Consider the following 12,073-nt stretch of genomic DNA (forward strand, 5'->3'; position numbering starts at 1 on the left):
CAGCTGACATACATAACTGGCTTATGTAAAGGAACAAGGTGCCTAGAACTGGTTTCTTGTTTTTACGGAAACCTTTGACTAATGGGGGCAGGAATTTCCAGGACGTTCGCTTATATTATTATGCCTCTCATTTAACTCAGGCTGTTGCCTGGTTTGTCCCCAACTTTACTCTTCAGCTGGCTAACACTGGAAACAGACCTGAGTCACGAAGTCTCATTGGCCTCTCTGTTTCTAATATATCCCATGACTAGACCTCCTTTGCTTAGCTCACACCCAGTACTTTGTGTCAGGTGGCGGCCTATGATCGGCCATTACTCACCTGGCTTCCCCTGACAACTCGAGCGGTCAGACGCAGGGGCGGAACTATGGGAGACGATGAGGGCGTTGGCCGTCGGGTGCCAGCGCTGCAGTGGCGCCTCCTACATCGCCCACAATATATTCACCCCACTTAGGGCTGTAAATATGTACCCGGAGTGTACCGTCAGAGCCGCTCAATACATGGCACCTCTTCCCGGCACCTGAGAAGATACCATAACCATATACTAGTAGGAGGGCTCTGTGTCAGACCATCAGTTGCCACTTCCATCAATATAGCCTTTCCCTGCTCAATGGTGTCACTGATCCTCAGCAGCTTCTTATGCCAGTGAGACACTTCAGGTGCCTCCCATCACCCACAATTCTCTTTCCCACTCCTCCCTGGCAGCATCCCTAGCTGCGGACATGTGCAGCAGTCCCAGTGCCCTCCTTCACCCACAACTCCCCATGCCACTCCTCCCTGGTGGAAGCTCTAGCCGCAGACCTGTGCAGTGGGCCCGAGCATAAGCGTGACTGCAGATCTTCCAGGAGCTGGATGTCAACAAGGATGCACCAGACGGAGCTGTGGGTAAGAGTGCATGGGAGGCGGGGGCCTGGAGCATCAGCGGCTGAGTCTGGGTGCAGATCTTTGTGGAGCAACTTCCCGGCCTGTGAAGCAATCGGCAGTAGACTGGGCATTTTGTGATTTGTAGTCCCACCACAGTAGCAGTCTTACAGTATCTTAACTCAAACTCAGTCCTCAAAGCCCCCACATTAGGTAGTTTTCCTCTCCATCAGGGATATCAGGAGGGCTCCCCACCCACATCAGGTGGCTTTCACCTTCATCAGGAGGAGACTCAGCCTCATCGCACTATACAGGTCACTATCTTATCTGTGCCTAATGAATAGCTGTATATACTCCTAATTAACCCCAGGGCTGTAGCTGAGGTGAGTCTTCATACATACATTACTATGCTAACTCTCCCTCTCTAGGGCCTGAACATACCCTCCCTGCACTCTAAACCTAACCCTCTCTGCTTAGTGCCTAACCCTCCCCCTAGCATCGGCATTCTGACTACTGGGATGCCGAGCGCATCCAATTGCAAAGGTATACAGCTCTCCCATCATATACCAGAGGGGGGGGACACGACCAAAATATAACTTGCCTCCAGGATGAACTTATGCCACTGGTCAGACGTTAGGTGCGATGGCGAGTGACTCTCTGGGGCTTATACTTGGGGTCTGCTAGGACATCCATGTGCTTGATCTGTGATATGGTTTCTGTGGTTACCGTCATGGACGCAGCCATGACAGTCTACACCACCTGCTTAGCCCTTTAACCAATGGTAGCACTGTGTTATGATTACCAGTGACCATTCCTAATAAGCCGACAAGAACTTCAGGCTATGAGGTCTTCCACCACTAACAACCGCCTGTTGTTCCCTTAGAGATAATTCACTCACCGGTACTTAGAAGGCTGCCTGGACTTACTGCTCGGAGTACAGTATTAGCCGCTTACAGAAGTGCCAACTGGAATCCTGAGGTGATAAGGAGTCTTCTACAGGAAGAGAAGATTATACTGTTAGATAGATGTGGCTTGGAAGCTGATGGTGTGATGTGTGCCAATAACGCGGCTACTGTGCCGATGGTGCGGGAAATGGGCGATGGTGCAGCTTGTGTGCCGATGATGTGGCAGTAGTCGTTAGTAGACAGTTAATGATAATGCTGTGGCTTTAAGACCCGATGGTGCGACAAATATGCCAATGATGGGGCTTGTGTGCCGATGATACGGCAACAGCCATTAGTAAATAGTCAATGGTAATGTTATGGCTTTGAGAGCCGATGGTGCCCAAATGTGCCAATGGTGTGGCAAATGTGCCGATGATGCAGTAAATGTGCCTATGGTGTGGCAATAGCCATTGGTAGACAGTCTAAAGTAATGCTGTGGCTTTGAGACCCAATGGTACGGCAAATATGCCGAAGGTGCGGCAAGAGCCGATGGTAGAGAAGTAGTCAGTGCTTCGGCTTGGAGAGCCAATGGCAGCATGGTGGTGTAGGTGCAGCTAAGAAGCCATAGGGAAACTGGAGGAGAGCCGGAAGTGACACAGAAGCCACTTTGGGAAGATCAAAATCTGCACCACGAGGAACAGAACGCTGACCATGCAGCCAATCCAATGGAACTCACAGATATGCTATAGTCAGCAAGGCAGCAAAAGTCCAATGTGTACAAATAGAGGGAAGCACCAATCACGCTGCACTGTGGATGACACGTCACTTCCTGAGGCCGATCACCTAGTGACAGGAGAAACTGGAGTAACCCTGTCCGACTGGGTAAACTGCTTGGAGGAGACAAGTCGTGACCGCGACTTGTAACACATTGGTTGCGGTCAGCTGACACTATCCTCCAATGGACTGCTACCTTGGGGTATTTAGCCGGGCTCCAGCCAACAGGAAGCTGCAACGTCGTTACTTCCAGTGAATACTTGCTGTTGCAGCATTCCAGGTTCCAAGCTCCTTTTCTTCTAGTGATTTATTCCTAGCGTTTACACACAGTGTGTACTCAGTACATCTTTTGAGTACAATCTCCTAGAGTTTGTGCCAGTTCTGCATCTGAAGCCAGTGTGTGTACTTAGTACGTCATCCAAGTACAATCTCCTACTGCCTGCCAGCCTTGCGTCTTTGTCAACAGGGTGTGTACTCAGTACATCATCCAGTACAAACTTGCAGTGTCTTTCTCCTGTGCTTTCCCTGTGATAATGTTCTTCAGTTTCCCACTTGTACTGTATAGCTCACCAAAGGGCCGTGACCTGCTTGCTCGGTGCAGTTTAAACCCAAATCCCGCTTGGAGGGGTCACTGGTGAACACCTCCCAGTAAGTTAGACTTTGGCCTAGCCAACATCTGGTACTTGTGGATGAGGAAGGCATTTATCCAGGTCCCTCATCTCCTGTTCATTTCCCAACCTGGGTCCACGTCTTCCAATGCCTCGGCAGAGGATCACCATAGCCCAAAAGTGACACTTTGTTTTTCTTGCCAGACCTGGGATTACTGTACCTGCCACATCAACCTCCTCTCCTCTGTGGGTTAACTCTAAATTTCCACCTGGCTAATCCACCACACGTTTTGGAACTTGGCTCTGCAGAAATGTACGATTTGTATCAGAAGACTTGGTTGGTTGCATGTGTACATTATAATCCGATATTCAATTGAAATTTGATTTACCAGAGGCAAACCGATTTGTGTATCTCCAGATGAGACACTGACCTTCCTAGCCTGCTCTATGTCCTTCCACACTGTGTCTACCCTTGAATCTCTGTGCTACCACAGGCCCTTGACTCAGGAAATTATATCTTCTCTCTACTCTCTCCTATCTTCCAAGCCGCTTCCTACGCCATCATTTGAAATGCATCTAGGAAACAGACTTGGGTGTTCCCTCAGATGAAGTCATGATCTGACATTTGTGAGAATATTTCCAGGACATCTATATCAATGCTGGTGAATGAAAATGCCTATAATATATATTATAGATGGTATTTAGTCCCCACTAGGACTTCACATAATGTTTAGATCTTTCTCCCCTTGGTGTTGTAGAGGCTGTTGTGAACTGGTGGTCCTGCCCTAAAATAGCACTTTACTGGGACAAAATTATAAACTTGATAGTGACATGATGAATTTCCCCATTGTTAAAAATCCTTGGTATTTTCTTTTGGGGACTACCAATCACATCTTTGGATAAGACCACAAACAAACTGGTGGTTCAAATTCTTAATGCTGGCAGGTGCCTAGTGGCATCACATTGGAAACACCTGGAGGCCCCACCTCTTCGCATATAAATGTATCCATTATAAATCCTAAATATACTGTATTCTGAAACTGAGACATCTAATTTGCAATTGATCGAAACTGTAAATACATTTATACAGTGTTAGCTTTACACATTATGGATAAATCTGTCCATTATTAGTCACCAAGCCCAGATTATGGACAAGGTGGTACAGGCACCTAGGGCCTGGTGGGACCTGGGGGTCCACCTGACACCATTGCATTATTCACTTTTCTATACACCACTTGGCTGTGAGCAGGGAAGAGGAGGTATAGCCTCAAGTAAGAGAAGGCATGCGGCCATGCCGGTGGGTAAGGTGCTGCCAGTTACTAGGTGAAAATTAGTCAGTGGGCTGCAGGGTCTTGACTTTGACCTCTGACCAGTGATGTGCAGTGAGGTAGAGCCTTTCCTGTCATACTTCAGTATACTCCAGAGTTTTAGAAGAAAAATATAAAGAAAATATGACAAATATCTTCTTTGTATTAGTCTAATCATTTTTATAGTCAAAACTCTGGAGTAAAAAGTGTATGACAGATGAGGCACTGTTATCCCTGTCTACCTTTTCTGCACATCTGGTGTAGCGGCACAACTGATGTTGCGGCCCGGCGGAGAAAGATGGAGTCGAAATAGATGGAGTCGCAGTACATGCGTTTTAATTCAGACACTTAGAGGGGTATTCAATATGGGAGCGAAAACATCGTTTTTGCGTTAATATCGGAGGTATGACGTCATTATCGCAGGTTTTACTTTTACACCGTATTCAATTTCAAAGACTTATCGCAGTTTTTAAAAGTCTTTGATAAAAAACGGGGATAACTTTTCACCATTGAATAGGTGTCGAAAAAAAGTGCAGAATTGGGTTTAGGGGTGCAAGCTTAAAAAAAATAGCCTGCACCCCTGGGAATGACATTTAAAAAATAACTGTGTCAAAAAAAGTAAAAAAAAAAATAGGGACACCCCAAAAAATGAATTTAAAATTTGGGGTGGAAAAAAAAAAAGGGAAAAAATTATTATATTATATTATAGTGCAATAGGTTCAGGGCTATTCTGCAAGTATGCGGCAGGTGTTTTGAAGAGTAGAATTATAGCGGCAGGTGCACAAATGCAGAATTTTTAAAACTTACTTTAGGGACTTAAAAATATGCTAGTACCCATTTTCATGTACCCCAAAATTGATGGCACCACTTAAAAAAACGAAAAAAATAACCTAAGTGCTCTTCTGCAACACTTCTTCAATGTCGGGAAAAAAACACCTGCTGCTGCTATTTAAATCCCCGACTTTCAATTAAAGGCTAAAACGGGGGGTACCCATACCGATCCCCCATGTTTTTACAACTTTAGGAGGGTCCCAAAAAAATTTTTAAGGAAAAATTCGTAACTTTACGCAAATCCAACTTCGGAGTTTCCCGTTTTCGTAAATTTTATATTGAATACGGGGATAAGCGGGAGCGCGCCCGATACTTTAACGCAGGTAAAAACTCCGATATGAAACGTTAACTTCGACAGTGAAGTTAACGTTTCATATTGAATATCCCTATTAGTATTGCCAAACCGAAAACATAAAATAAAAGCTTAGGAAAGGCTGAGCAGTCTTAAGTTGTTCGTTTGGTGCGTCTTAATTCAGCCGCACCAAACGAACAACTGAAGTCCTATGGCTAGGGGCGGGGTATATATAGAGGAGAACCGAGACATCCTGGGAGCTGAAGGTTTAACTATTTGGTGCCTAAATGTCTCCAACCATAATATCCCCATGGTATCCCTGTGGATCCTGAAGAAAAAAAAATTGTGGTAAAGTCCCGCTTTTACCACATGACAAATTATCGTGAGTAATTGTTCCAGAATCTGATTGGTTGCTATGGGCAACATCACTCCCATCTTAGTAAATTTTCCCCTACATCACAGGTTCTCAAACTCTGTCTTCAGGACCCCGAACAGTGCATGTTTTCCAGGTTTCCTCATAGAAGTGCAAGTAAAATAATTAGCTCCACCTGAATATCTTTTAAAATGTGTCAGTATGACACATCTCACTCCAATGAATGAATACACTTGTGCACCTGCTAGGTGACCTGGAAAACATGACCTGCTCGGGATCCTGAGGACAGAGTTTGAGAACCACTGCTTTACATGTTTTCTGGATTTTTTAAATGCATTTACTTTATTTCTGGTTTTTATCCACACCCACTATGGAGTGAGATGTGCCATAAAAGTTGAGATTTAGGTGATGGATAAGAAGGGATAACGGGGTGCAACAACCAGGAATGGGGGCATTGGATACATGAGTAAAAAGTGACATGCAAATGGTGGAAGCAGTGTACAGCCGTGGCCAAAAGTTTTGAGAATGACACAAATATTGGTTTTCACAAAGTTTGCTGCTTCAGTGTTTTTAGACCTTTTTGTCAGATGTTACTATGGTATACTGAAGTAAAATTACAAGCGATTCATAAGTGTTTAAGGCTTTTTTTGACAATTACATTAAGTTTATGCAAAGAATCAATATTTGCAGTGTTGACCCTTCTTTTTCAAGACCTCTGCAATTCGCCCCGGCATGCTGTAAATCAACTTTTGGGCCACTGCAATTCGCCCTGGTATGCTGTAAATCAACTTCTGGGCAGCATACTGACTGATGGCCGCCCATTCTTGCCTAATCAATGCTTGGAGTTTGTCAGAATTTGTGGGTTTTTGTTTGTCCATCCGCCTCTTAAGATGACCACAAGTTCTCAATGGTATTAAGGCCTGGGGAGTTTTCTGGCCATGGACCCAAAATGTTGATGTTTTGTTCCTCGAGCCAATTAGTTATCACTTTTGCCTTATGGCAAGGTGCTCCATCATGCTGGAAAAGGCATTGTTCTTCACCAAACTGTTCTTGGATGTTTGGGAGAAGTTGCTCTTGGAGGATGTTTTGGTACCATTCTTTATTCATGGCTGTGTCAGTAAGTCCACTCCCCGTGCTGAGAAGCAACCCCACACATGAATGGTCTCTGGATGCTTTACTGTTGGCATGACATAGGACTGATGGTTTACCCCAGTCCTCAGCAGCCCTTTCCCTGTACCTTTTGCTGAATATCAGTCTGTCCCTCATGTTTTTCCTGGAGAGAAGTGGCTTCTTTGCTGCCCTTCTTGACACTAGGCCATCGTCCAAAAGTCTTCACCTCACTGTGCATGAAGATGCACTCACACCTGCCTGCTGCCATTCCTGAGCAAGCTCTGCACTGGTAGTGCCCCAATCCTGCAGCTGAATCAACATTAGGAGATGATCCTGGCGCTTGCTGGACATTCTTGGGCACCCTCAAGCCTTCTTCACAACTATTGAACCTCTCTCCTTGATGGTTGATTTAGGTGCAATCTTACTAGCAGCAATATCCTTGCCTGTGAAGCCCTTTTTGTGCAAAGCAATGATGACTGCATGAGTTTCCTTGCAGGTAACCATGGTTAACAGAGGAAGAACAATGATTTCAAGCTCCACTCTCCTTTTAAGTCTGTTATTCTAACTCATTCAGCATGACAGAGTGATCTCCCGCCTTGTCCTCGCCAACACTCACACCTGTGTTAACGAGAGAATCACTGACATGTCAGCTGGTCCTTTTGTGGCAAGGCTGAAATGCAGTAAAAATGTTTTTGGGATTAAGGGCCTGATTCAGAGCCGCTTGTAAGCGGCCGCTCGTTCGTTCCGAGCGATGTTCGCACATCTGCGCATGCGTACGGGTTGTAATATGCATGCGCGAACCAGTCAGTGCAGTCGAAATTCATATGCTCGCAAAATAGCGAATGCCTGCTAATTTGATTGACAGGATGAGGCGTTTGTGGGTGGTAACAGGGGAAGGTGCTTGAAAACGGGGAGTGGAGATCCGAACGCAGGCGTGCCAAACGGTCAAAACGGGCGTTTAATGGGGGTGCATAATTAACAAAGCAGCGTCATCGACCACGTCACTTGGTTGTCTTTTAGCCAGAACTGCTCGCATGATTGCGGTAGGAAAATGCTACCACAAGAATAGCGAGCAGTTCATATGCCTTTCGATGTATTCGATTAATCTAATAAATACCGGAGATGACATATTATGCGAGCGGCCAGGGGGCGTTTTTCTCAAAATAGCGGCTGCAGGTTCTGTTCGCTAGTTCAGACTTAGAGGCGTCAACAGACCGCAAAGAGCGAGCACTTCATTTAAATAGCCAGCCCCTTTTTCAGAACGACCGTCCGCAAATAGCGTACGGCTCTGAATCAGGCCCTAAGTTCATTGTCATGGCAAAGAGGGACTTTGCAATTAATTGCAAATCATCTGATCACTTGTCATGACATTCTGGAGTATATACAAATTGCCATCATAAAAATTGAAGCAGCAGACTTTGTAAAAAACAATATTTGTCATTCTCAAAACTTTTGGTCATGACTGTATGTGGGAAAAGAGGGAGAAAATAGAGAAGAGGTTGAGGCTTTTAGCCCACAAGGGATACTGTATTTTAGGATGATTATATCCATAAATGTTGCTCCATTTGGTATCTGACTTATTATAAGGTTGGAAATCATGAGAAGTTTTCCAAGCTGACATTCTATTGATCTAAGCGCCAGGTGCCAAGTAGAAAAAGCCAATATGATAATAGTGTTAATAAATTAAATACATGTATGGATGTAGAAACAAATAAATATAGTTGTAAACTATATGAAGTGTTCCACGTTGACAACACCTTCAGTTGTCAAAGAGGTGGAGCAATGAATCTGACATTCGTGTTTAATAACAGTTATGAACGTGAACGTAATCTGATATGTTCTATATATTCAATGTGAAGGTTTACAAATTAAGTTCTCAAGGCACCCTAACAGTCCAGGTTTTAAGGATATCCTACTGTATATCTGTTTCAAGTCAATGGTGGAAGCACATGCACAATTTTAAGTATGCAGAATATGCATTAATAGATATTGTCTGGGTAGAGCATTGGTTCTCAAACTCGGTGCTCAAGATACCAAACAGTATGTTTTTCCGTTCTCCTCATAGGAGAATTGCATTGTGCAGTTTGAGACCATTTTCCTCCAACATAAGGGTGCAGAGGGGGGTGCTAAGTTTGGAACCATCTTCCACTGGCAAGGGGTGCTGGCTGTGTCCAGGCAGGCAACCAGAGAGAGAGAGCTGTTGGGGATGGAAGGGGGCAGGGCTTCCCTGCAGCTCTCCACTTGACTTTCGCTAGCCAGAAATGAAGTCCATTATATAATAGATTTGCATAGCATATTCTGCAACAAAGATATTTCATAGTATGCAAAGGTCTACTTACCTGCTATAAGAGACTACATATTATATTTCATCAAATTAACATAAAAACCTGAATAAAAATCAGATTAACCTTTTTTTTTTGTCTCACCTGAAACAAACCATGCAATAGCTTTTTGCAAAAAATAGTAATGGAAAAAAAAACATCTTGCTGCATTATTATTGCTCATGGTGATCTGGGGCTTGTGTGCAGCTGATTGGACATGGGAAACCAATCAATGAAGCTGTCAAACACTGCTTATGTGAAAGTTGCTTTCAAAGGCAGTTTGGGTCTCTGTATTGAGTTTTGAAACAGAGAACACTCTGTAGTTCTGTACTGTGGTCTACTGCTTTACTGCTGCTTGTAGGCATTTCCACTTCACAATTGTTACACAGTAGACAAGTGTAGCACTATCAGGGAAGAAATTCAATTAACTGACTTGTTGTAAGGGTGGCATTTTAAAACAGTGACACTTTGAAAGTCACTGAGCTCTTCAGTACAACCCATTCTATTGCAAATGTTTGAAGATGAAGATTGATTGAATGGATGGATGAATGCTTGATTGTATGCACATATTAGCAATAAATGTGGTTGAAAATTGCCAAACACACTAATTAGAAGAGCGGTTTACAAACTTGCCCAATAATTTACTAAGAGTGCACAGTTCAATTTTAAAGGAGCCTCAAGCATTTTTTTTCACTCCTAACACTTATGCCACAATAACAGCCAGTACAAGGGCAAGTGTGCATTCGTGCACAACAGTAGTCCCACAAGAGAAGACTGTATACAAACCCACTGACCATGGGTACACAGGGGTGCAAAGTGGTACTTAGCATTGAAATGGTATCTCTAGATGCCATAATTTCATCCTTTGTTCACTACCCCAAATAACCCTGCAGCTAATTACCAATGGCCAGCAATCCAATCAGCAGTGTTATTAACCCCGCACGCCATTTCCCAGAGGTGGACTTTTCCTCGCAGCTTCAGGAGCTGCGAGGAAATGTAAGCAGGAGAAAAGCAGGATCAGCAGCTTAACGCACAGGGAAACCCATTATTTTCACAGTTTATGCAGAATCAGTGAATTTCCGTGCATTGACCTGATTTACAGCACAGGGAAAATGCCATTTCTTTGAATAGCATGTCCACACACGTCATGGGTAATTAGCCACGGGGTAATTGGATTCCCCCCAAAGGAACTGTTACAGAAGGGCAAAGTGGCTTTTTTTTGTGTGTGGTTTTTACATTTTTTTTAAATCATACTTTTTCATCATTACTACATACGCTGACATGAAAGTCCATTTTATATAGAAACCATACCCGCACCAGGTGTTAAAAGAACCTGTAACATTAATTATCCAATAATAATGGGTTCTATATCCTTATATAAGATATTACATACTCCTGGACTTCACAATAGTATAGATATGGCTATATGGTGCTACTCTAATGCTTTAAGTCTGTGACCAAATTATATCAAAGGAGAAAAGGAAAGCATCTAATAGAGTGCACTCTGAACCAACAAATATTAAAACTTATACTTTTATTATTATCCGTTTAAAATAATATGGTAACAAAATATTGGTGAAATATTAAAATATAGAAGTGTAAAGATCAAGAAACAGTATTAAAATATTATTAAACTATAACGGCTGCTGACTCAATTTTATGGTCATATGACTGTGATGTAATTACAATCAGCACAACCTCAGATGAATAAAATAAGCAACATAGCACATATATGATAGGAGGTGAACAGGATTATAAAATTGAGACAGCAGCAGTTTATAGAATTTAATAAAAGTATGGATGGAAGACCAGATGCCAGCTCTATAAAGTTGTGCCGCTGAAGCACCACAGCACAACTTTATAGAGCCGCTTTATGAAGTCTCCACCGACATTGTAAAGTGTGCAGTAACAAACTCAGGAACAGGTCGACCACTTGATACATAAGCATGGTGGATAACAGCCATAATCCACCTGGCAAAAAATTATTTTGACATCGGCCAGCCCCGCTTTTGTGCGTCAAAAAGGACAAACAGCATCAGTGTGGCGCAAATCCTTAGTTCCGGAAACTTAAATAAGAAGCGCATGCACCATATCCAGGGTATGCAGAGATAAATCCTAAGTGCCTGATATCCCCACCAGGGGACCCGACACAACAATTTCCCTGATTAATGTGGAAACCTCAGACCACCTTAAGAAGGAACTCCAAATTGGTGCGAAGGACTGCAAGGTCCTGTGGAAAAAACAGAAAAGGCAACATATGCGTCAAGGCCACCAATCGGAGACCCGTCTGGTCAAAGAGATAGCCAGCAAGAAAATGGTCACGCCAGGAAATGCAGATCAACCAAGTCCAATGGTTCATGAGGTTTCTGAAGACGGTACAGTCAGAGGTATGAAGGGGGGCTGAATCTGTAACATCCGCTGCAAGAAAGTCTGGATAGCAGGAATGACCACAAGTTTCTTCTGGAAAAAACTGAAAGCGGTGAAACTTCAGTGAATCGAGTCGAAGGCCCAAATCCAGCCCCCTCTTGAGGAAAGAGCAGTGAATCCCCGCGGCTTCAGGATGGCTGTCTCAATAGCCACCCCGTCGATTCAATTAGCTGCGATAAGCTGAGCTAGTCGAAAAGTGCAGTGCTTTCGCCTGATTCGTGTGTTTTGAGGCAAGATTTCGCCTGCTTACTCAATGTGTGCACCCGCTTTTCACCCTATTCAATTGT

The sequence above is a fragment of the Taudactylus pleione genome, unplaced genomic scaffold, assembly GCF_031769625.1.
Source record: "Taudactylus pleione unplaced genomic scaffold, aTauple2 ptg001800l, whole genome shotgun sequence".
In the NCBI taxonomy this organism is placed as follows: domain Eukaryota; kingdom Metazoa; phylum Chordata; class Amphibia; order Anura; family Myobatrachidae; genus Taudactylus; species Taudactylus pleione.